At 40.3% G+C, this 22,943-nt stretch overlaps 1 protein-coding gene, 1 non-coding gene and 1 pseudogene across 2 annotated transcripts in view; 1 reads left to right on the top strand and 2 right to left on the bottom strand.

Annotated features, from left to right (window-relative positions):
• The window catches only part of LOC106733182 (targeting protein for Xklp2-like), a 17,326-nt pseudogene extending 5,030 nt beyond the window's left edge, over window positions 1-12,296 (bottom strand).
• Window positions 1-22,943, bottom strand: part of GAD2 (glutamate decarboxylase 2) — a 103,021-nt gene that overhangs the window by 51,241 nt on the left and 28,837 nt on the right. The gene's annotated exons all lie outside the window — the stretch shown is intronic.
• On the top strand, window positions 3,029-3,135 carry LOC114007739 (U6 spliceosomal RNA). The gene has a single exon (XR_003549323.1). It is a non-coding gene; the product is annotated as a U6 spliceosomal RNA (small nuclear RNA).

Below are 22,943 nucleotides of genomic sequence, written 5' to 3'. Positions count from 1 at the left end.
ACAGTTTTTTCTTACAGCTTGCCAGTATTCTGTATTCTTTTTTTTTGAGGGGGGGGAAGGTTTTTGCTATAGGGCACGTGCGCTCGCCAGCCAGGCAGACAGAGACAGAGAGATAGAAAGCGAGAAATCACCCCCCAGGGGGGATGGCCGCAATCCCTTCTCCTCCATTCTCCTCTCAGGATCTTAGGCATGCATGCACACGCACTCAGCATGAGTTTAAGCCACTGGGTCCGGGACTCAAACTGCGGTCGACTACATGGGAGTCCAGTGACATAGCCATTACACTAATTGCTGGTCTCAGTATTCTGTATTCTTTTTTTCTTTTCTTTTTTTTTTTTTTTTGGAGAGGTTTTTGCTATAGGGCGTGTGTGCTCGCCAGACAGAGAGAGACAGAGAGATAGAAAGCGAGAAATCACCCCCCAGGGGGGATGGCCGCAATCCCTTCTCCTCCATTCTCCTCTCGGGATCTTGGGCACGCACACACACGCGCCCGGCGTGAGTTTAAGCCACCGGGTCCAGGACTTGAACCGCGGTCGACTACATGGGAGTCCAGCGACATAGCCATTACGCTAACTGCTGGTCCAGTATTCTGTATTCTTATAAAGACATTTTTATTAGCTTTCAGATGATAGATCAAAATCACCTAGAGTTACCACGGAAAAAAGAAATCCTAATTTTTTTTTTTGGAAACAGTGTTCCTTGACCAAATTAAATAATATGGAGCTATAATTGTCTGTATTTAGAGCACAGGTAAGACTTTATTGTTAAAATATAGTATATATCTGCATTCTTTCATTCTAATTAATAAAACTTACCTAGCAAAAAGAAAAACACGAACTTGTTTATTTCCTCCATAAGTGAGAGAGAGAGAAGGTTGAGGGAGGGGGGAAGAGAGACAGAGACAGAGACAGAGAGAGAAACAGTACTTCCAACAGGGTGTTGACACCTTTCTCAGCCTCAGCCAGTCCCAGATCATGGGCACGTGTGTGTCATAGGTGCTCAGGGAAGTCTCCAGGCATGAACCTGGAATCCTCCTTCCACTTGGGTCATTCTATCAGAGTGTCATATTTTACCACCCTATTTAAAATACATTATAAGAAAATATCTGAGTTTCATGGCTCAGAGGTGTCAAGCAGGCCTGCCAGTAAACAGTAATGAAGGAAACGGTGTTCCATTTCTGCATCAGTGAGCCCTGGCCAGGAAGAGGGAGAAGGCTTGTCAAATAATCCACTCTAGGTGTTCACTTCTGGCAGAGCAGAAGGCAGTGGATGTGGCTCTATGCTTTCTTGGCACTCTGCCTTTCAAGATATTATTTCTTTGTACACTTAGAAACCAACAGCCTGCCATCCACCAGGTGGTAGATAAACATTTGTTGGAGGAATATGATTAGAAGAAAAAGTTTAACCCAAGGATATCAATATGTTTATTTTACCTTAAGGTCTGAGCAGACAGAAAGTATGGAGTCTCTGGGGACAAAACCTTTCATCTTTTGACCTGTCTTAGAATTGCCTCAATTACTTTAGGGCCCTGGCATTTAAAATTTAGCATGTGAACCAGCCTGTGGTGTGGTGGTTAAGGGAGCTGGAACCCATATATGGTTGATTGTGTTGGTTTGAGTCCCAGAACGGTAGCTTAAGAAATGCCAGGCCTCCTCCTCCCCTCTAGGAGAGGCAAGGCGCAGTCCTTCAGAAGAAGACTCTTTCCTTGCTGCTGAGAACTAGTCATTTTGTGTGGTGTGCAAGCACGCCATGTGGTCTTTTATTTTTTGCTTTGTTTAAAAATAATTTTAAAAATCTTTTTTCCCTTCTTTTGTCCTCTCTTTTTTTCTCTCTATTTTCTTATTCTTTTTCTTTTGTATCATCACTTTGGTCCTCAATCTCCACTCACTGTATTTCTAGACGTATCTATAGGAACCATAGCCAAACATCCAAATACTATCAGGCTTAACATATTCCTGAATATCTACTGAATCTGCTGCACTAAGGGATAAAAATAGAATGACAAAGAGGTTCCAGATTTTCTCCTTCTGTATGCTCCTTAATGCTCAGATTGAACTTCAAGAATTAGGAAGAAACACCACCCATCAGATGACTAGAAATCACCGCAGGGCCACAAGAAATATGGGAAAGCAAGAAAATACCTCTCCTTCAAGGGAAAAGAATAACTCCTCTTCATCTACAGACAGTTCAATGGAAATCATGGAAACGTCTGATAAAGAATTTAGAACATTCATAATGTCGAAGCTAGCAGAGATGGAAAAGAAGAGAGGCAATGAACTGCAGAAGAGAAAGGAGTTGATGAGTTCTGGGAGGTGAGAAAATTCTTGGAAGATCTAAAAGAGGAAATACACACTATAAAAACGAATCAAATAGACCTGTAAGAGATGAAGGCTATAATACAGGAAGTCAAAATCTTCCTTGAAAGTATTAAAAGCAGACAAGATCATACAGAAAATCGAATCTCAGACATAGAAGTTAGAATTGCTGGCCTAAAAAAATCCACCACAAAGACTGAAAAAATTGCCAAAAAAAATGAGAATAATATATGAGAAATATTAGATACCATCAAATGTCCAAACATCCATGTAATTGGTAACCCAGAAGATGAAGAGACTCATAAGGGCATTGATAATCTATTCCATGAAATCCTGGAAGAAAACTTTCCAAACCTAGAGAGGCATTCAAAGATCCAGACCCAAGAAATACAAAGGACCCCCAATAGAATCAACCCAAGAAGATCTTATCATGTGCCAGGGGCAATGGCCATGCCACAATTCCTTGTCCTTCAGTCTCCTCTCAGGATTTTGGGTTTTATACACATGTGCCTGTTGTTTCAAGCCGCCGGGTCCAGGACTTGAACTTGGGTCGACTATGTGGGAGTCCAGCAATGTAACCGCTACACCATCTGCTGGTCCTGTTTTTTGAGAGTTTTATGATGGCTTCCAGAAATGATAAATCTAAATCTTCATTTCTAAATATAAACACCTGGTCAAAAGACAGGTACAACCTCGAGAAATGAAACAGATTTAGTGCTCGCTTTGGCAGCACATATACTAAAATTGGAATGATACAGAGAAGATTAGCATGGCCCTGGTGCAAGGATGACACGTACATTTGTGAAGCGTTCCATAATTTTGGGAGTGCTATACCAGGAAAATTAAATACAGGCACACAGAAATCAGAGTTCAAAAACTAAGAAAATGGCCACCCTAATTATAGGGACAAGTCTAGAGTTGAATATTATATCCCAGAATTTAATCAGGAAGCTTGAACCACAACAGAAGATAGAATAAGTATGAGACTGAACTGGTAAAATAGTATTTTATGACTTTTGACTAAAATATTGCTGATTTTCTTCTAGGCTTTGTTTTCCAGTTTTAAGGATTTTGGTCCTGTCTTGAGCTGATGATAGGTTCATGTACCTATTATTTGAATAGAATCCTAACCTATTTCCTGGCTTTAAGTTTTAAGCAAAGTTCTAATTAGCATTTCTTTGATTTATTAAAGTCAAAACTGCTTTTCTTGAAATCAAAAATATATTAAAAAATATAAATAAATAAATAAATAACTGCAAAGCAAAAATAAATAAATAAAGAAAGAAAGAAAGAAAGAAAGAAAGAAAGAAAGAAAGAAAGAAAGAAGTAGAGGAAAAGAAAAGAAACGCCAGACCTGTGTGCATGCTCAAAACCCCAAAAGGAGGAAGAAATGGAAGATAAGGGATTGTGGCATGACTATGCCCTATGGGGTGTGTTTTTTCACTTCCCCTCTCCTCTCTCACTCCTCTCTGCATCTCTCTCTGGCAAGTGAACGCACCCTGTGGCAAACAATGAAAACAACAAACAAAAGCAAAAATTTAGGGTTCATAAGGATCACCTCAGTACTTAGTGAAAATACAGATTCCTTGGCCCCATTCTTAGTCATTTTGATTCAATAGGTCATGACAGAGTCCAAGTATTAATTCACTCAAATATTTACTGAGTGGCTCAAACAATTCTAGGAGCAGGGGTACCAGAGCAACAGAACAGTTTCTACTGTCCAGGGCTTATATGAAAACACGGGAGACAAACAACAGACTCACAAATAGACTAACATGCCCAGGAATTTTCATTTTTAACCCAGGTGCTTCCGATGCAGGCAGAATCAGGTCCCTGTGTTTCTGAAACACCGCTTTAGAAAAGGAAGTTTTTTAAGTGATTTAAACATTTGTGCAATATACTAGCTAAGTTTTTTTCACATGGCATGGTTCGGAGCCACGGAAGAAATGGAAGATAAGGGATTGTGGCATGACTATGCCCTATGGGGTGTGTTTTTTCACTTCCCCTCTCCTCTCTCACTCCTCTCTGCATCTCTCTCTGGCAAGTGAACGCACCCTGTGGCAAACAATGAAAACAACAAACAAAAGCAAAAATTTAGGGTTCATAAGGATCACCTCAGTACTTAGTGAAAATACAGATTCCTTGGCCCCATTCTTAGTCATTTTGATTCAATAGGTCATGACAGAGTCCAAGTATTAATTCACTCAAATATTTACTGAGTGGCTCAAACAATTCTAGGAGCAGGGGTACCAGAGCAACAGAACAGTTTCTACTGTCCAGGGCTTATATGAAAACACGGGAGACAAACAACAGACTCACAAATAGACTAACATGCCCAGGAATTTTCATTTTTAACCCAGGTGCTTCCGATGCAGGCAGAATCAGGTCCCTGTGTTTCTGAAACACCGCTTTAGAAAAGGAAGTTTTTTAAGTGATTTAAACATTTGTGCAATATACTAGCTAAGTTTTTTTCACATGGCATGGTTCGGAGCCACGGTGGCTATAGGGCAGCGAACAGAAGGGGCTCCAGATGTAATTTGTGCATCCCCTGCCAGCCCATATGTTGTGGGATGACAGAACACTGGGTAACAACCAGCAGGCTCCTCTGAGGGTTAGAAGCTATCTAGCCAGACCTGAGCTTTCTGGACAAGCATCTCTGGTTGCACAAGAGGCCTTCGGTGCCAGCTGTTGCATCCTCCGTGTCTCAGCTGTTGCATCCTCAATGTCTGGTCAGAAAGTATGTGTACAGCATAAAGGCATGTCTTTAATATTTACACATCCAGTCAGTAAGCTCACAGTGAAGTAGCCACTGTTGATTTGCTATGCTACTCTCAGTGCTAAAGATGGAAATGCCACTGAAATGGAGGCTGCTATGTCAGACTGCTGCCTTGAGGATGGTCATTTCGCAATGAGATTCCTGGCTAGCGGTAGCTCTCAAAAAGTCATGTGGGGACCAGCCATTAGCCTAATGGCTATGTCACTGAGCTCCCATGTAGCCGACCACAGTTCGAGTCCCAGACCCGGTGGCTTAAATTCACACCAGGCACATGTGCGTACATGCCCAAGATCCCAAGAGGAGAATGGAGAAGAAGGGATCGTGGCATGGCTATTCCCCCGGGGGGTGATTTCTCACTTTCTGTCTCTCTGTCTCTCTCTCTGTCTTTCTGGCGAGTGCATGCACCCAACGGCAAAAACCTCTCAAAAAAAAAAAAAAAAGTCATGTGATGCTTTAGGGTCAGATAAATCCATAACATTGCCTGAGCAAAATCCCAGGTAGGATGCCAGGTAGAACCACTAGCAGGAGAAGGCTTCTCTTCGACACAGATTATACGGAGGACCGTGGGCCCAGATTCATGTCTGTTTTCTCACGGCTAAAAAGGCAGGAATTATCCTCTATATGGAACACATTACTGGTAGCGTTTACCTCTAGGCAGGCTTCCAAACTCTCGCATATAGGGTGCCTGAGTCACAGGTTGACCCTGCAGACACCAGAAAAAGGTTGACAGCTTTTTCTAAGTTAGTAGGGCTTAACTTTGTTCATAAAAATACGTGTGTGAAGAAAGGATAAGTGAGTCCTTCTTGTTAGAAATTGATTAACGGGGTCAGCTGCTGGCATGGTGGTCAAGGCAGCTGGATCGCACACGCCTGACTGTGTGGTTCTAGTCTTAGGTCCAGTGGCTTGGAAAAACACTCTGGACATATGTGCCCAAAATCCTGAAAGGAGGGAGAAATGGAGGAGAAGGGGTTGTGGCATGCCCATGACCATGGGGGCTGCTTTCTCCCTTTCTTTCTCTTTCTTCAAGGAGTGTATGTGCCCTCTGGCAAATTTTGTTTTAAAGAAGGGGACAAATGTTACAATCACCGTTAATAGCCACACCAAGAGAGCAGTCACCGCACTGTCTTACATGGTCCCTGTTCCTCCTGCCAACCTGACCAAGTTGCTGTGCTTACTTCATAGAGGAGGAAACCGAAGGTCAGAGAGGAAGCTGAATGTAGCTAAAAGGTCAGGATGGAGAGACAGAATAACTGAGCTCCTGCCTCAGATCCTATGTTAATTGTGTATATTTGAAGAATTACATTCTTACTTTTATTCTTTCACAAGATGATAATAGTACTTGCCTCACACGGTTTGTATGAGGATTAAGCCAGATAGTCAGTATAAACTGTAATGGAACGACTCCACCCAGCATATAGTGACCTCCAACGCACGTTAGATAGCCTCCTCGTTGTTATTAGGAGTGGCAGTACTAGCATGACATGATTTGCAGGCTATCATTCACGTAGCAGGAGGCAGATTGCAAATCTAATACCCAAACCCAGCTTAGCCCTGCACGATGACCTTGACTTAAATTTTTTCAGGTTGCGTTCTAAAATTGTACTGATATACAAAAAATTTCTGTATGGGGGTTGGAGGATGGCACATCAATAAAACACAACACCATGCGGCTGGCCCACATGGGAAGGTTCTTGAGTCAAGCTCAGAGACAGCCCTGAGCACACCAGGCACATGCTTGCCTGTCATCTAGCTCAGGCTCAAGGCTGGGGCTGGATTGGGACCCTCTTGGAATGTTTTCTCTTTTTCTCTGTCTCTCTTACTAATGAGAGAAAGAAACTTTAAAAAATTGTTCCCTACAGTTTTATGGAAGACTCCTGAATTGAATAGTTCCTTGACGCCTATTTTCATTGTTAATCTGTCCCGGCCAGTAAAATAAGAAAAACTGGTGACCTTGTCCTAAACTATATTGCTCTGTTGATGTTCTTTTCAGTGCGACACCCAAAAGCTCTAGGAACAATCGCAGCCTGCTAGCTTTTTGTCTGTGTTCATTTTGATAAACTTATTCAGTGCTATGCAAAACTATGTCTCTGCAATTGTAAATACAGAGATAATAAAGGGAGTGCATCTTCGAATTGCCCAAACTTGGTGGTGACTAGAGAAATGGCACAGAACGACTTAAGAAAAAAATCAGTGAAGATGAATTGCAAAGTAGAAGTAAAAACTGCCAGAGTTCCCCTGGGGGTGAGAGCACCACGTGTCTTGCGGGGCTGCTGCCGATGTGGTTAGTCCCTCCTAAAAAAGCTCCCAAGATAAATGAACAAATGGAAGTTAAACAGATCACTTCTGAAGTACCTGGGTTATAAAACCAAGCTCTTTGCAAAAGAGTTTTTCTTTTTTTTTGGAGAGGTTTTTGCTATAGGGTGCATGCACTCGCCAGACAGACAGAGAGAGACAGAGAGACAGAAAGCGAGAAATCACCCCCCAGGGGGGATGGCCACGCCGCAATCCCTTCTCCTCCATTCTTCTCTCGGGATCTTGGGCACGCACGCACACGCGCTCGGCGTGAGTTTTAAGCCACCGGGTCCGTGCTGTGAACCATGGTCGACTACGTAGGAGTCCAGCGACATAGCCATTATGCTAACTGCTGGTTCCCTTTGCAAAAGAGTTTTACCGTAATTATAGACAATAGACTTTCTCAGTCCCTTTAGTGTATACTATGATTTGGAAAAATAATTTTAACTGTATCAGTTAACCATATTTTTCTCTTTTAAGATTTAGATTTTATATATTTTTCATTGACTTTCTCCAGGAGCACTTACTTCACACATACAATCTAACCATACAACAATTCGAGCTATGTGTGCAATTGGGATGTCAACCATAATGTGGTAAAGAGCTTTAAAGAAATGTTTTGGGGGAACCAGCAGTTGGCATAATGGCTATGTCACTGGACTCCCATGTAGTTGACTGCAGTTCAAGTCCCAGACCTGGTGACTTAAACTCACGCTGGGCGCCTGTGCGTGCATGCCCAAGATCCCGAGAGGATAATGGCAGAGAAGGGATTGTGGTGTGGCCATTCCCCCAGGGGTGATTTCTTGCTTTCTGTTTTTCTGTCTCTCTCTGTCATTCTGGTGAGTGCATGCGCCCTATAGCAAAAACAAACAAACAAACAAAAAACCCCAAAAAACAAAAAACAAACAAACAAACAAACAAACAAAACAAAATAAAACAAAAAAAAACCCTCCGAAAAAAAGCTCTCAAAAATTGTTTTTATATAAAACCCTTTTATGCTGCCATTGGGGACTAGAGCTGACAGGGAAGTAGATGGTAAGGGAAAGTGTGTGTGGGCAAGGTGTGGTGACAACCTCTCATCACTCCTACTCCTCAAACTCCCACCACTCTTCCTTCCACACATCTGTAGAAAGAATAAAAGGATTATGATAAGAGTTTCAGCTTATCACATAAGAAACTATACTTGGCTATAATGACTTCTGAATCAATGAAGAAATCAAGCTGGCAAATATAGGACATTAAAAATTAATGACATGAGACTACTACATATAAAAATATGTAAAGCATCCTCAGTCATTCTCAGAGGAAAATGTATAATTCTAAGATGCTTTTGAAATTAAATAGCAGCATAAAAATAACTAAACATTTAATAAAAAAGCTAAAGAGACAGTAACAAATACTGAAGGTAGATAATAAGGAATGAATCTTTCATTGAGTTAGAAGACTTAGAAGACTTAATAAAGAAGAACTTAACTAATAAATTCAAGGTTAGTACATTGAAAAGATCAATGAATACACAAATATTTCATCAGAACATAGAGCAAAGGGGGAAAACAACATTTGAAATAAGAAAGAATGGCTAAAGATATTTTAATATTTTAAAAGAATTCTTTTAGAGTTTTATGCAATCTTAAACATTTTGAGCTTTTTCCTAGGAAAATGTAAATTATAAGAATTGATTCAAGAATCTACAGAAATTTGAGAAAACTAATTTAAAAAATAACAAAGAGGAATGATGCCAAGAAAACTGTTCCCTAAAATGCCAGGTCCAGATGTTTTAGTAGCGAATTTTAATGAGCTTATTATTGGAAGATAATGATCTTTAAATACTTACAGATAAAAATCATAGAAAGCTGTCAAATTTGTTTTCTGAAACTATCTGACTCTGAAAACAAAATCTGTCAAAAAATAGCACAGAAAAATCTACAGATAAATCTTACAAATATAGCTATAAAAATGAGCAATATAATATTAGGAAATATAATCCAGAAAGAAATTAAAGATGAATTTAGGTCCATGTAGGATTTGTTGCAAGAATGCAAAGGTGTAAACTATTAAAAAATCATGTTAGCACAACTCATCCTTTCAATAAATCAAAGCCAGAAAGTCACTGTGTCATCTCATTTGATGTGTAAAATATAATTTACAAAAGTCAACATTCATTCTGAAAGAGAAATAAGAAAAGGAGAACAGAGAAGAGAAAAGGGGGAAGGGAAGGAGAAAAATAAAACAATTCTTGGTAAATTAAGAAGGAGGGGAGGTGCCAGGTGGCACAGAGGTTAAAGTGGCTGGATCTCACAGGGTTTACGACACAACTCAAGTCCAGTGGCTTGTAAAATACTGAGCATGTGCATGACTAAAATCCCTGCAGGAAACTGGAGAAGGGATTGCTGTATGACCATCCTGCTGGGGGGGAGGGGTGATTTTTCACTGTAGGAAAAAATATATATTGGGACCAGCAGTTAGCATAATGGCTATGTCGCTGAACTCCCACATAGTCGATCGTGGTTCAAGTCCTAGACCTGGTAGCTTAAAACTCACGCCGGGTGTGTGTGCAAAAACTCTCAAAAATAATAATAAAAAAAAAGAATCAATACCAATCCTTTTAAAATTCACCAAAAGATCAGTGAAATGGAACACTTTCAGATTTATTATGAAGTCAGCATTACCCTGGTAACAAAGCTAGACAAGGAAACTACCAGGAAAAAAAAATTACATGATATTATCATTTATGAATATTGATGCAAAAATCCTCAACAAATACTAGCAATCTAAATTCAACAGTACCTTAAAAGGGTTGTACATCATGATCAAGTAGGATTTATCCCAGTGATGAAAGAATGGCTCAACATATACAAATAAATAAGTGTGACATACTGTTAACAAAAAATATTTGACAGGGGCCAGCAGACAGCGTAATGGTTACATCATTAGAACCCATATGGCCAACCACGGTTTGACTCCTGACTCAGTGGCTTGAAAATCATGCCTGGCATGTGTACATGTGTGCCCAAGATCCCAGGAGGAGAATGGAAGAGAAAGGATTGCTGCATGACCATCCCCCCGTGGGGGGTGATTTCTCACTTTACCTCTCACTGTTTCTGTCTCTCCAACAAGCGCACACACTCTATGGCAAAAACTTCCAAAAAAATTTTTTTTTACAAAATTTAATCATTTTATGATTTAAAAAATTATCAACAAATAAGGTATAGAAGGAATTTATCCAACATAGTAAGTGCTGTGTATGAAACACCCACAAATAAATCATACTGAAAGGTGAAAAGTTGAATGCTTTTCCTATAAGATAAAAAAGACAAAGATACTCATTCTTGCCACTTCTTCAACATGGTGCAAAAATTCTCAAATGATGCAGGGTTCTATAATTATCTTATTACTACCAATTCCTCTTCCTCATCTTTGGTGTATATTCAAATTCTGTTCATCAATGCAAAGGCTGGTAACTTGGGGACAGTGACCGGAAGTACCTTCTTTTCAGGAACACCCACAACACCATCCAAGATGTAGGGCAGGGGTTGGAATGAAATTCAAAGTCTTCGTCCTCTGATTTTTCCTTTGACTCTCTCTCCTGGGTTCTTTTTCTCAATTTTCAAATCAAAGCCAATAAGCTGAGTGGGTGGCTTCACAGTTGGTTTCTTAGGCAAGGTGGGCCTACCATCAAGAATTCTAGGATTAAGTTCCTATACTTTGAATTTGTATCGTTGTGGTTTTTCGAGTTTCTCATTTGATTCACTACATTTTTGCAGGTCACAGGCCTTGCATGCGTTTGGTTTGCGGGACAGCGGTTTATGGGTCTCTGGAGATCTTGATCACAGAAGATTGGAGGGCTAGTAGGCTAGTTTCATCCTTTTTGCTCCTCAAATGATATACGTTAGGGGTTTGTTTATGGAAGGCTTCAACCTACTGTAGAAGGGGCATATATGTAGAAGCTGCTTCATCAAATGTTCTTTTCTTTCCTCGGGACATGTTGAAAGGCTTAATAATGGTACATCCCTTAGTCACTTGGGCAGGAGACGGAAGTTGTTTTCACAGTTCAGAGGTAAAGCTTTCTTCTTTTTAGTCCTGCAGGTTTGTAAGATGTTGTTTGATTCGCTCATCTGTGCAGCAGTGAAAGTCAACTGACTCACTGACTTCTCCACAGGTTATCCTGCCCCTGCAAGGACAAGTTTCTTGAATTCTTGAGGTCTTCATTCTTTTTCCGCATCTCCACTACTTTCTGCTGCATTTTCATTCTCTTCTCCAACTCTTGCTCTTCAGTACTTTCGGGAACCCTCTGTTTTATCGGTGGCGTACATGCCACAGTACGTCTGCCCTTGGCCTCCTCTGGGAACAACTCATTCTTTTTACAAGTATATTGATTAGCACCATCTTCTTCCTCTGACTTCTTTTCTGTTATTGGAAATTTTCATTTCTTTTTTTTTCTTGGAGGATGGAATTTCACTGATGTTTGTCACATATCGTGGCTTTTATTCTTGCATGGCATTTTTCTTTTTGTTCCAAATCCTTCTGTGCAGAGAGACTGATAGATCTTCTCTGAGGCTAAGCTGGAGTATTTGTTGATATATTCCCTCTACTTCTAAGGAGGAACAAACATCTGGCAGAATGGATCATTCCACAATATTTTTCTTTTCTACCTCTTTGTAATAAGCATTGTCAACTGGCCTCCAAGGTGTGACAGGAGCTTGCTGAAGATTAAACTTTTTCAAAGAAGTTTTCAAAGAATTTTTGCCCTGAAAATTCCCCCGTCTCATTCTTCCCAGGAAACTTGTTCTCTAAATTGGCTTTCTCCTCAAACCATGAATATATATTTTGAGTATCTTCCTCATTATCCAAAGATGTAAAATTGATGAAGTCCATGGGGACATCGTAGCAATAAGAGGTTTTCACTAGTGACATTGTCAGCTGCTTAGCACAGAAGAATATGTTTTCCACAGTATTTGTATCATCTTTTTCTCCTGAGATACATGTGGAAAGCTAACAGGTGGTGTGGTGGTAAAGGAGCTGAACTTCCACATGGCTGACCATGGTTTGAGTCCTGGACCTGGTGTCTTGCTTTCTCACTTTCCCTCTCTCTCTTGTCAAATTAAATAATAATAATAATAATAATAATAATAATAAAATTTAAAAATAATTCTTTTAGAAAAGATATCTATGGTTTGATAAATCTATCAATCAAACTCCAATCAAAGTTAAAATGTAATTTTTGACCTCTTTTCTTAAATCTTGAAGTACGGCAGATGCTTCTTATCAAGAACCTCTCCTCTCTAGCTTTAGCTCTGACAGTGAAGTGCCAGCCTGTAATTTTTTTTTTTTGCACCCAAATAAAATGATACTTTAATCCCATTTTTCCATGAATGTTCTAGAGTAGCATTGTATTTCTCGGTCACTATAGACCAAGATAAGTTTTAGTTAGCCCTACCTGAAATACAAAGTTTTTAAGGAAAAACAGATGACTATTAACATGGACTCAGAATGGGGAAGACTCCTTATGGAAGAACTAAAGGTGGAAAATGGATCATTGATATTCTGACTATTAAAAATGAACATTTCTATAAATACCACAAATAAAACTAAAAAGCAAGTGGTGAGCTCAGCAGTGGTGGTACAGGAGATAGGGGGCTATGTGATACTAGAGCCACAAAGAAGGCCCAAGAATGGAAGGCCTGGTGGAACCACAAGTGCCCATGGTCCTGGATGGCTAGGAGCCTGGGGGAGGATCATGGCATTTGCCATTCTGAGACTGTCTTTCTCTTTCTTTCTTTCTTTTTTTCTTTCTTTCTTTCTTTCTTTCTCATGAAAGAAATAAATCAACTTAATATTTAAAAAGCAAGCAAGCAATATATTTTAGAAAACATTCACAATACACATGACAAAAAGGATCTTTTTTCTTTTTGAATTATTAATAATTGATAATATAAAACTGTTCTATCTATAACCATCTTTGCTAGAAAATTTCCATCTATCACTTTGATATACAAGCACTGAAGTGGTTTTTTGTATCGTTTGTTTTAGTCACCAGAGTGTGCATATGCTTTCTAGAGAGAGGGAGTGAGCATCTTCCAGTTGGGCATGGTCATACCCAAATTCCTCCTTCTCCTTTTCTCCATCATGTTGGAATTGGGACACATGCTCATGCACTGGGCTTGTTTTGTTCTTTTGTTTTAAGCTGCTGGGCCAAGACTTGCACTGTGATCAGCCATGTGGGATTCAGCACCCTTCACTACTCGGCTCCAGAGTCAGCCCTATTGAATGTTTTTTTTTTCTTTTTTTCCTTTCTTTCTTTTTTTAAATTTCCTTTTATTTATTAATTTATTTATTTTGGAGAGGCTTTTGCTATAGGGCAGGTGCGCTCGCCAGACAGAGAGAGAGAGAGACATAGAGATAGAAAGCGAGAAATCACCCCCCAGAGGGGATGGCCATGCCGCAATCCCTTCTCCTCCATTCTCCTCTTGGGATCTTGGGCACGCACACACATGTGCCTGGCGTTTTTTAAGCCACCGGGTCCGGGACGTGAACCGTGGTCGACTACATGGGAGTCCAGCGACATAGCCATTATGCTAACTGCTGGTCTCCTCAGCCCTATTGAATGTTTTAATTCCTAGGATTAATGAGGACATGATGAACCAACACCTCTATACACTGCTTGGGGGGGGAGTGTAAATCAGTATATTCAAGGGTGGGATTGATGGGTAACATGGCAATTCCATTTTTAGGTTGGTTTTTTTTGGAGTTCTTTTTTTTAAATTTATTTTAAAAATTATTATTCATATGTTAAATCGCTATACATCATTTAGATTGTGAAGAGGCCTTACCCAGTATGATATACACTTCAGTCCAGCCCAGTTGAGACCACCATACACATCCTCATCAACAGATAATAAACTTGATCTGTGTCCCATAAATGTCTTACCTCTCCATTCCCCCTCCCCCAAATTTCCCACGTTCTTCCCCTCCCACACTCTCTTTCCACTTTGTCTCTAGTGTCCATTACAATTTTTAGTACTTTTATGTTCTGAAGTCTTTGAGTGTCTATCATAGAGTGTGGATAGACAGTATATACGCAGAATGGTGGTTTCCAGGAGCTGTGAGAGGGGGATGAGGAGTTAGTGTTTAATGGGGTCAGAGTTTTAGTTTTCACAAAGCGAAGTGTTCTGCAGATGGAGTTCTGTGATTGTTGCTCAGCAACATGAGTGTATGAAATACCACTCAACTGCATGCTTAGAAATGGTTAAAATGGGGCTCTAGATGGCATAGTGGTTACATTACTGGACTCCCACATGGTGGACTGCAGTTCAAATCCCAGACCTGATGAGTTGAAAATTACACTGGACATATGTGTGTGTGTGTGTGTGTGTGTGTGTGTGTGTGTGTGTGTGCAAGATTCCAGGAGGAGAATGGAGGAGAAGAGATTGCAGCATGACCATCCCCCATGGGGGGGGTGATTTTTTACTCTCTCATTGTCTCTGTCTCACTCTCTCTCTAGCAAGTGCATGCACCTTATGGCAAAAAAATAAAAAAAAAATGGTTAAAAAGGCAAGTTTTGTTATACGTATTTTATCCCAATAAAAATATTGAAAACAAAAGAAGGGGCTGCACTTAACTAGTGAATGCTGGGAATTCTCTTCTGAGTCCGAGCATGTCAAGACTCTTTACTTGCCAGCTGCATGACCTTGGACATGTCACCTAAGAGGTGTTATGTGTCACATGGAGAAAGAAAAACTTCCATACTGCTTAACACTGTTGTATATAAGAAACTCTTCAGAAATGGCGTCAGATAAATGAAGGGCATGTACTCTCATAGCTCTAATCAAGTGAATTCATTAGGCCAATTGTGTGAAGGGTATAGGATTGTGCCTGGCATATAATAAATACTTAGTAAATTATCCTTGTTTTATAACCCTGCCTGATACAGGACATAACGAGGCACACACACCACTAGCTCCTCTGAGTTCTCTGCATCTAAACACACTGGAAATAGGCTTCTGCAGGTGTCACAGCCCTGCTCAACCACAGCTGATTCAGTGTCCCTGCGAAGCCTATGCACTCAACCACTCCCCAAGGACCCGAAAGAGTTACTTAGCCTCTTTGTCCACCTTTAGGCACTGGACACAATTCAGCTAATTTAATAAAAGAGTATAATGGCCCCAGATTATTTATACTTTCAATTGCTTAAGTCAATTGTATGATAAAGTACAGTACTTAACAAGCACAGGGAAATGTAATCTAACTGTAATTTATAAAGATAGAATGAAATGTCTTTTAAAAGGCCAGCATGTACACGAAAGCACTGGTAGTTAATTTTTTGTGATATAGAACTATTCATCAAAACAGCTAAAAGGATTTTTGTGCTACATGGGAGCTAGGAAAGCCAGTGATTTTTCTGCTGTATGCCAACCAGGCATCATGTGTCTCGGTCAGATATATTTTCTGTAAGGTTTTACAGCAAGTTACTAGTGATTTAGATAATGTAAAGGAATCCTTGAAGGAAGGAGACAGATAAATGGAAGAGAAAGGCAAGTGGAAGAGAGGATTAATTTTTTTAAAGTATACTTGAGTCCATCCTGATAATAAATGAAGGAGGGAAAGTATTTTGAGTATCTTCCTCATTATCCAAAGATGTAAAATTGATGAAGTCCATGGGGACATCGTAGCAATAAGAGGTTTTCACTAGTGACATTGTCAGCTGCTTAGCACAGAAGAATATGTTTTCCACAGTATTTGTATCATCTTTTTCTCCTGAGATACATGTGGAAAGCTAACAGGTGGTGTGGTGGTAAAGGAGCTGAACTTCCACATGGCTGACCATGGTTTGAGTCCTGGACCTGGTGTCTTGCTTTCTCACTTTCCCTCTCTCTCTTGTCAAATTAAATAATAATAATAATAATAATAATAATAATAAAATTTAAAAATAATTCTTTTAGAAAAGATATCTATGGTTTGATAAATCTATCAATCAAACTCCAATCAAAGTTAAAATGTAATTTTTGACCTCTTTTCTTAAATCTTGAAGTACGGCAGATGCTTCTTATCAAGAACCTCTCCTCTCTAGCTTTAGCTCTGACAGTGAAGTGCCAGCCTGTAATTTTTTTTTTTTGCACCCAAATAAAATGATACTTTAATCCCATTTTTCCATGAATGTTCTAGAGTAGCATTGTATTTCTCGGTCACTATAGACCAAGATAAGTTTTAGTTAGCCCTACCTGAAATACAAAGTTTTTAAGGAAAAACAGATGACTATTAACATGGACTCAGAATGGGGAAGACTCCTTATGGAAGAACTAAAGGTGGAAAATGGATCATTGATATTCTGACTATTAAAAATGAACATTTCTATAAATACCACAAATAAAACTAAAAAGCAAGTGGTGAGCTCAGCAGTGGTGGTACAGGAGATAGGGGGCTATGTGATACTAGAGCCACAAAGAAGGCCCAAGAATGGAAGGCCTGGTGGAACCACAAGTGCCCATGGTCCTGGATGGCTAGGAGCCTGGGGGAGGATCATGGCATTTGCCATTCTGAGACTGTCTTTCTCTTTCTTTCTTTCTTTTTTTCTTTCTTTCTTTCTTTCTTTCTCATGAAAGAAATAAATCAACTTAATATTTAAAAAGCAAGCAAGCAATATATTTTAGAAAACATTCACAATACACATGACAAAAAGGATCTTTTTTCTTTTTGAATTATTAATAATTGATAATATAAAACTGTTCTATCTATAACCATCTTTGCTAGAAAATTTCCATCTATCACTTTGATATACAAGCACTGAAGTGGTTTTTTGTATCGTTTGTTTTAGTCACCAGAGTGTGCATATGCTTTCTAGAGAGAGGGAGTGAGCATCTTCCAGTTGGGCATGGTCATACCCAAATTCCTCCTTCTCCTTTTCTCCATCATGTTGGAATTGGGACACATGCTCATGCACTGGGCTTGTTTTGTTCTTTTGTTTTAAGCTGCTGGGCCAAGACTTGCACTGTGATCAGCCATGTGGGATTCAGCACCCTTCACTACTCGGCTCCAGAGTCAGCCCTATTGAATGTTTTTTTTTTCTTTTTTTCCTTTCTTTCTTTTTTTAAATTTCCTTTTATTTATTAATTTATTTATTTTGGAGAGGCTTTTGCTATAGGGCAGGTGCGCTCGCCAGACAGAGAGAGAGAGAGACATAGAGATAGAAAGCGAGAAATCACCCCCCAGAGGGGATGGCCATGCCGCAATCCCTTCTCCTCCATTCTCCTCTTGGGATCTTGGGCACGCACACACATGTGCCTGGCGTTTTTTAAGCCACCGGGTCCGGGACGTGAACCGTGGTCGACTACATGGGAGTCCAGCGACATAGCCATTATGCTAACTGCTGGTCTCCTCAGCCCTATTGAATGTTTTAATTCCTAGGATTAATGAGGACATGATGAACCAACACCTCTATACACTGCTTGGGGGGGGAGTGTAAATCAGTATATTCAAGGGTGGGATTGATGGGTAACATGGCAATTCCATTTTTAGGTTGGTTTTTTTTGGAGTTCTTTTTTTTAAATTTATTTTAAAAATTATTATTCATATGTTAAATCGCTATACATCATTTAGATTGTGAAGAGGCCTTACCCAGTATGATATACACTTCAGTCCAGCCCAGTTGAGACCACCATACACATCCTCATCAACAGATAATAAACTTGATCTGTGTCCCATAAATGTCTTACCTCTCCATTCCCCCTCCCCCAAATTTCCCACGTTCTTCCCCTCCCACACTCTCTTTCCACTTTGTCTCTAGTGTCCATTACAATTTTTAGTACTTTTATGTTCTGAAGTCTTTGAGTGTCTATCATAGAGTGTGGATAGACAGTATATACGCAGAATGGTGGTTTCCAGGAGCTGTGAGAGGGGGATGAGGAGTTAGTGTTTAATGGGGTCAGAGTTTTAGTTTTCACAAAGCGAAGTGTTCTGCAGATGGAGTTCTGTGATTGTTGCTCAGCAACATGAGTGTATGAAATACCACTCAACTGCATGCTTAGAAATGGTTAAAATGGGGCTCTAGATGGCATAGTGGTTACATTACTGGACTCCCACATGGTGGACTGCAGTTCAAATCCCAGACCTGATGAGTTGAAAATTACACTGGACATATGTGTGTGTGTGTGTGCCCAAGATTCCAGGAGGAGAATGGAGGAGAAGAGATTGCAGCATGACCATCCCCCATGGGGGGGGTGATTTTTTACTCTCTCATTGTCTCTGTCTCACTCTCTCTCTAGCAAGTGCATGCACCTTATGGCAAAAAAATAAAAAAAAAATGGTTAAAAAGGCAAGTTTTGTTATACGTATTTTATCCCAATAAAAATATTGAAAACAAAAGAAGGGGCTGCACTTAACTAGTGAATGCTGGGAATTCTCTTCTGAGTCCGAGCATGTCAAGACTCTTTACTTGCCAGCTGCATGACCTTGGACATGTCACCTAAGAGGTGTTATGTGTCACATGGAGAAAGAAAAACTTCCATACTGCTTAACACTGTTGTATATAAGAAACTCTTCAGAAATGGCGTCAGATAAATGAAGGGCATGTACTCTCATAGCTCTAATCAAGTGAATTCATTAGGCCAATTGTGTGAAGGGTATAGGATTGTGCCTGGCATATAATAAATACTTAGTAAATTATCCTTGTTTTATAACCCTGCCTGATACAGGACATAACGAGGCACACACACCACTAGCTCCTCTGAGTTCTCTGCATCTAAACACACTGGAAATAGGCTTCTGCAGGTGTCACAGCCCTGCTCAACCACAGCTGATTCAGTGTCCCTGCGAAGCCTATGCACTCAACCACTCCCCAAGGACCCGAAAGAGTTACTTAGCCTCTTTGTCCACCTTTAGGCACTGGACACAATTCAGCTAATTTAATAAAAGAGTATAATGGCCCCAGATTATTTATACTTTCAATTGCTTAAGTCAATTGTATGATAAAGTACAGTACTTAACAAGCACAGGGAAATGTAATCTAACTGTAATTTATAAAGATAGAATGAAATGTCTTTTAAAAGGCCAGCATGTACACGAAAGCACTGGTAGTTAATTTTTTGTGATATAGAACTATTCATCAAAACAGCTAAAAGGATTTTTGTGCTACATGGGAGCTAGGAAAGCCAGTGATTTTTCTGCTGTATGCCAACCAGGCATCATGTGTCTCGGTCAGATATATTTTCTGTAAGGTTTTACAGCAAGTTACTAGTGATTTAGATAATGTAAAGGAATCCTTGAAGGAAGGAGACAGATAAATGGAAGAGAAAGGCAAGTGGAAGAGAGGATTAATTTTTTTAAAGTATACTTGAGTCCATCCTGATAATAAATGAAGGAGGGAAAGTGAGTGGGCAGTGAGTAGGGCTGGGGCAGAGAGAAAGAAGAGAGAGCTCTTCGCTATAGTCGAATGAAAGGAATTAATAAATATAGAAAAAATGAAGGAGTTAGAAAATCGCTGTTGGGGCCAGCAGGTGGTGTGGTGGGTAAGGTGCTGGACTCTCACATAGTCTTGGACCTGGTGGCTTGTTTTCTCACTTTCCCTCTCTCTCTTTGTCTCTCTCTGGTCAAATTTTAATAATAATAATAATAAAAATAAAATAAAATTAAATAAAAATAACCCTTTTAAAAAACTCTGTTTTCCAATCATCAGAACAATAAATCAGGAAGAATCATGAATGAATACAATAGTGAACAAATGTTTCAGGAGGAATTAGCTATTTATAGTTTCAAAGCATCCCCTACAAGATATATATTAATGGAAAAGAGAAAATAGATATTTGGGAACCAGCAGTTAGCGTAATGACTATGTTGCTGGACTCCCACATAGTCGACCGTGGTTCACGTCCCGGACCCGGTGGCTTAAAACTCACGCCAGGCACATGTGTGTGCGTGCCCAAGATCCCGAGAGAAGAATGGAGGAGAAGGGATTGCGGTGTGACCATCCCACCCTTGGGGGTGATTTCTCGCTTTCTGTCTCTATGTCTCTGTCTGTCTGTCTGTCTGGTGAGCGCACGCGCCCTATAGCGAATAAAACCTCTCAAAAAGAAAAAAAAAAGAAAAAAGAAAAGAAAATAGATATTTTACAGTAGAGAAACCTGGCAGACACCATCTTATTCAAATGGTTGAAGTTAACATTACTAATAAGAGGATGAACCTCCAACTACGATGCACTTGAGAAAGACAAGCATCACCTCCAAGGAAGTTCTGCTCCCAGGGTATCACTTCAATCTGATCATGAGGAAATAGCAGAAAACTCCAAATTAACTGAAAATAAGTGGTCTACAGTCTTCAAAAACATCAGTGTCATGAAAGACAAAGGAAGGCTAGGAAATGTGCCAGATTAAAGGAGACCAAAAGAAAGGTCAGCAGGTGGCATAATGGTTAAGGCACTGGACTCCCATATGGCCAACCGTGGTTCACGTCCCAGAACTGGTGACTTGAAAATCATGCTGGGCACACGTACGTGCATGCCCAAAATCCCAGGAGGGGAATGGAGGAGAAGAGACCATGGCATGGCCATCCCCATGGGAAGTGATTTCTCACGTTCTCTCTTACTGTCTCTCTCTTATCCAATGAGTACACACATCCTATGGCAAAAACCTTTAAAATTATCTTTTTAAAAACAAAAAGAGGAGACTAAAAAGACAAGACAACCCACATCTTTCCTTTCTTCCCCCACATTCTCTTCCTTTCTCCCTCTTGTTTCCTTCCAATTTTATAATGCAAAATAATTTCAGAATTCTTGTGAGTTCCTTAGAAAACTATCCTACATAATTTTAGCCAAAAGAATAAAGAATTCAACAAGAGAAATGAAATCGCTGATCTCTATCCTTTCTTTTTCTCACATAACTCCCATTCCCCCTCAAGCAAGTTCTTCACCTGACAGTGAAACAGGTCTTAAGTTCCTCTTCTTTAAACAGCCAGAAAAAAGGCCACCCTGGATCTGATATTCCTGGCAGCTTCAGCCCTACTCCTCCCTTTTAGAAATGTCTGTGTCTGCTCTCCTTTTCCTCATCTCCCATGTCCCCATCATCCCATTACGAACTGTCTCTGCCCTTACTCCTCTATTGAAATGGCTCTTGCCAAAAGCACAAACCCAGTCCTGTAAGTAAAGATGATGGGCAGACACTGGGCCTCTTTCATCTACTGGTAGCATTTGACCTTGTTAACCACTCCTTCCTCTAGAAACACTCTCACGGTCCTCCCAGCCCCAGTTCTGGCTCTCCTCCAACAACTCTGACTGATCCTTCTCAATCTCCTTTACAGGGTCCTTTCACTCTGCCTATCCCTGAAGTGTGGATGCTCCCCGAAGTTCTTTCCTTATGCTTCTATTGTTTATTTGCTGAACTCCAGGCTGACTTTGCAACTGCCTAGTCGACACCCTTTTGGACTACTCATAAGCTTTCCAAAGTTGCATTTCCAAATCTGAACTTTCCACCTTGGCCAGGATGCCTCATCTGAGAGCATGGCACCAGAGCCTGGCATTTCTCTGATTCTCCCTCACCCTCCACCCTGCTCCATCATCCCCTCCATCTCCACTGTTCTGCAGCTGGTCGACCTACCACTCATCACCTCCCATTCATGGCACTTCAATAGCCACCCACTTCCGGTCTTGAACCACATTTCACTCTGCATTTTAAATATTAGAATAACGCAAGACTATGATGCAACTCCTCTGCTCAAAAATCTTCATTGGTGTCCTATGTCTTCAGCCTAGAGTCTTTACTGCTTCGGATGGCCCATGAGGCCCATCATTGTGACCACATTCTCCCAACCTTCTTTTCAGGTCCTTGAATAAGCCAAGTTCTTCCTCCCACCCACGGTGAAGAATGTGCTGTGGCCTTTGCCTAGAACATTCTTTCCTTTCTTGTTTCATATGGCTAACTTCTCTCATACTTCCTTTAAATGTAGAATGATATGTAGAGTGAGATGCATATTAACAGGGGCCTGGCTTTCCCTGTCCTGGTGCTTACATTCTTGAAGTGTCTGTTTGGTTCACACTAGACCAAGTTGTGTAGCATCTGTGACCATCCACCTTGCCTGCATTCTCAATCTAAGCCGCTGCCTGTAGCTCACAGGGATCCTTCTTTCATCATATGGGAACTTTATATTCTTCCAAATCACCATCTGTATAACACATTTTCTCTTTTTCTCCCATGACTGAATCATCAAGAAACATCTTTTTGACCAGTGACCTCATCCATTCAGCTCTCTTTCAAAAGAAGTTTCTAGATAGTAACTCACTTTTCTTCTGCCATTAGACCTATCAATGGAGCAATTTGGATTCCATTAATCCAAATTTTACCAGTATCAAACCTAATGATACTTGAGTAAAAACTCATTAATCCCATGACTGCAAATATTCAACTTGTTTTTTTTTTAGAGGTTTCTGCCTTAGAGTGTGTGTGTGTTCATTGGGGGGGTGGGGAGAGAGGGAGAGAGAGAGAGAGAATTTACTCCCTAGGGGAGATGGCCATGTCACAATCCCTTTTCCTTCATTTTCCTCCAAGGATCTTGGGCACACATGCACATGCAACCAGTATG

Source organism: Tupaia chinensis, unplaced genomic scaffold, assembly GCF_000334495.1.
Source record: "Tupaia chinensis unplaced genomic scaffold, TupChi_1.0 Scaffold000001_1, whole genome shotgun sequence".
NCBI classification, from domain to species: domain Eukaryota; kingdom Metazoa; phylum Chordata; class Mammalia; order Scandentia; family Tupaiidae; genus Tupaia; species Tupaia belangeri.
The sequence above is the reverse complement of the archived record's forward strand: the minus strand, read 5'-3'. Positions and strand labels throughout refer to the sequence as shown.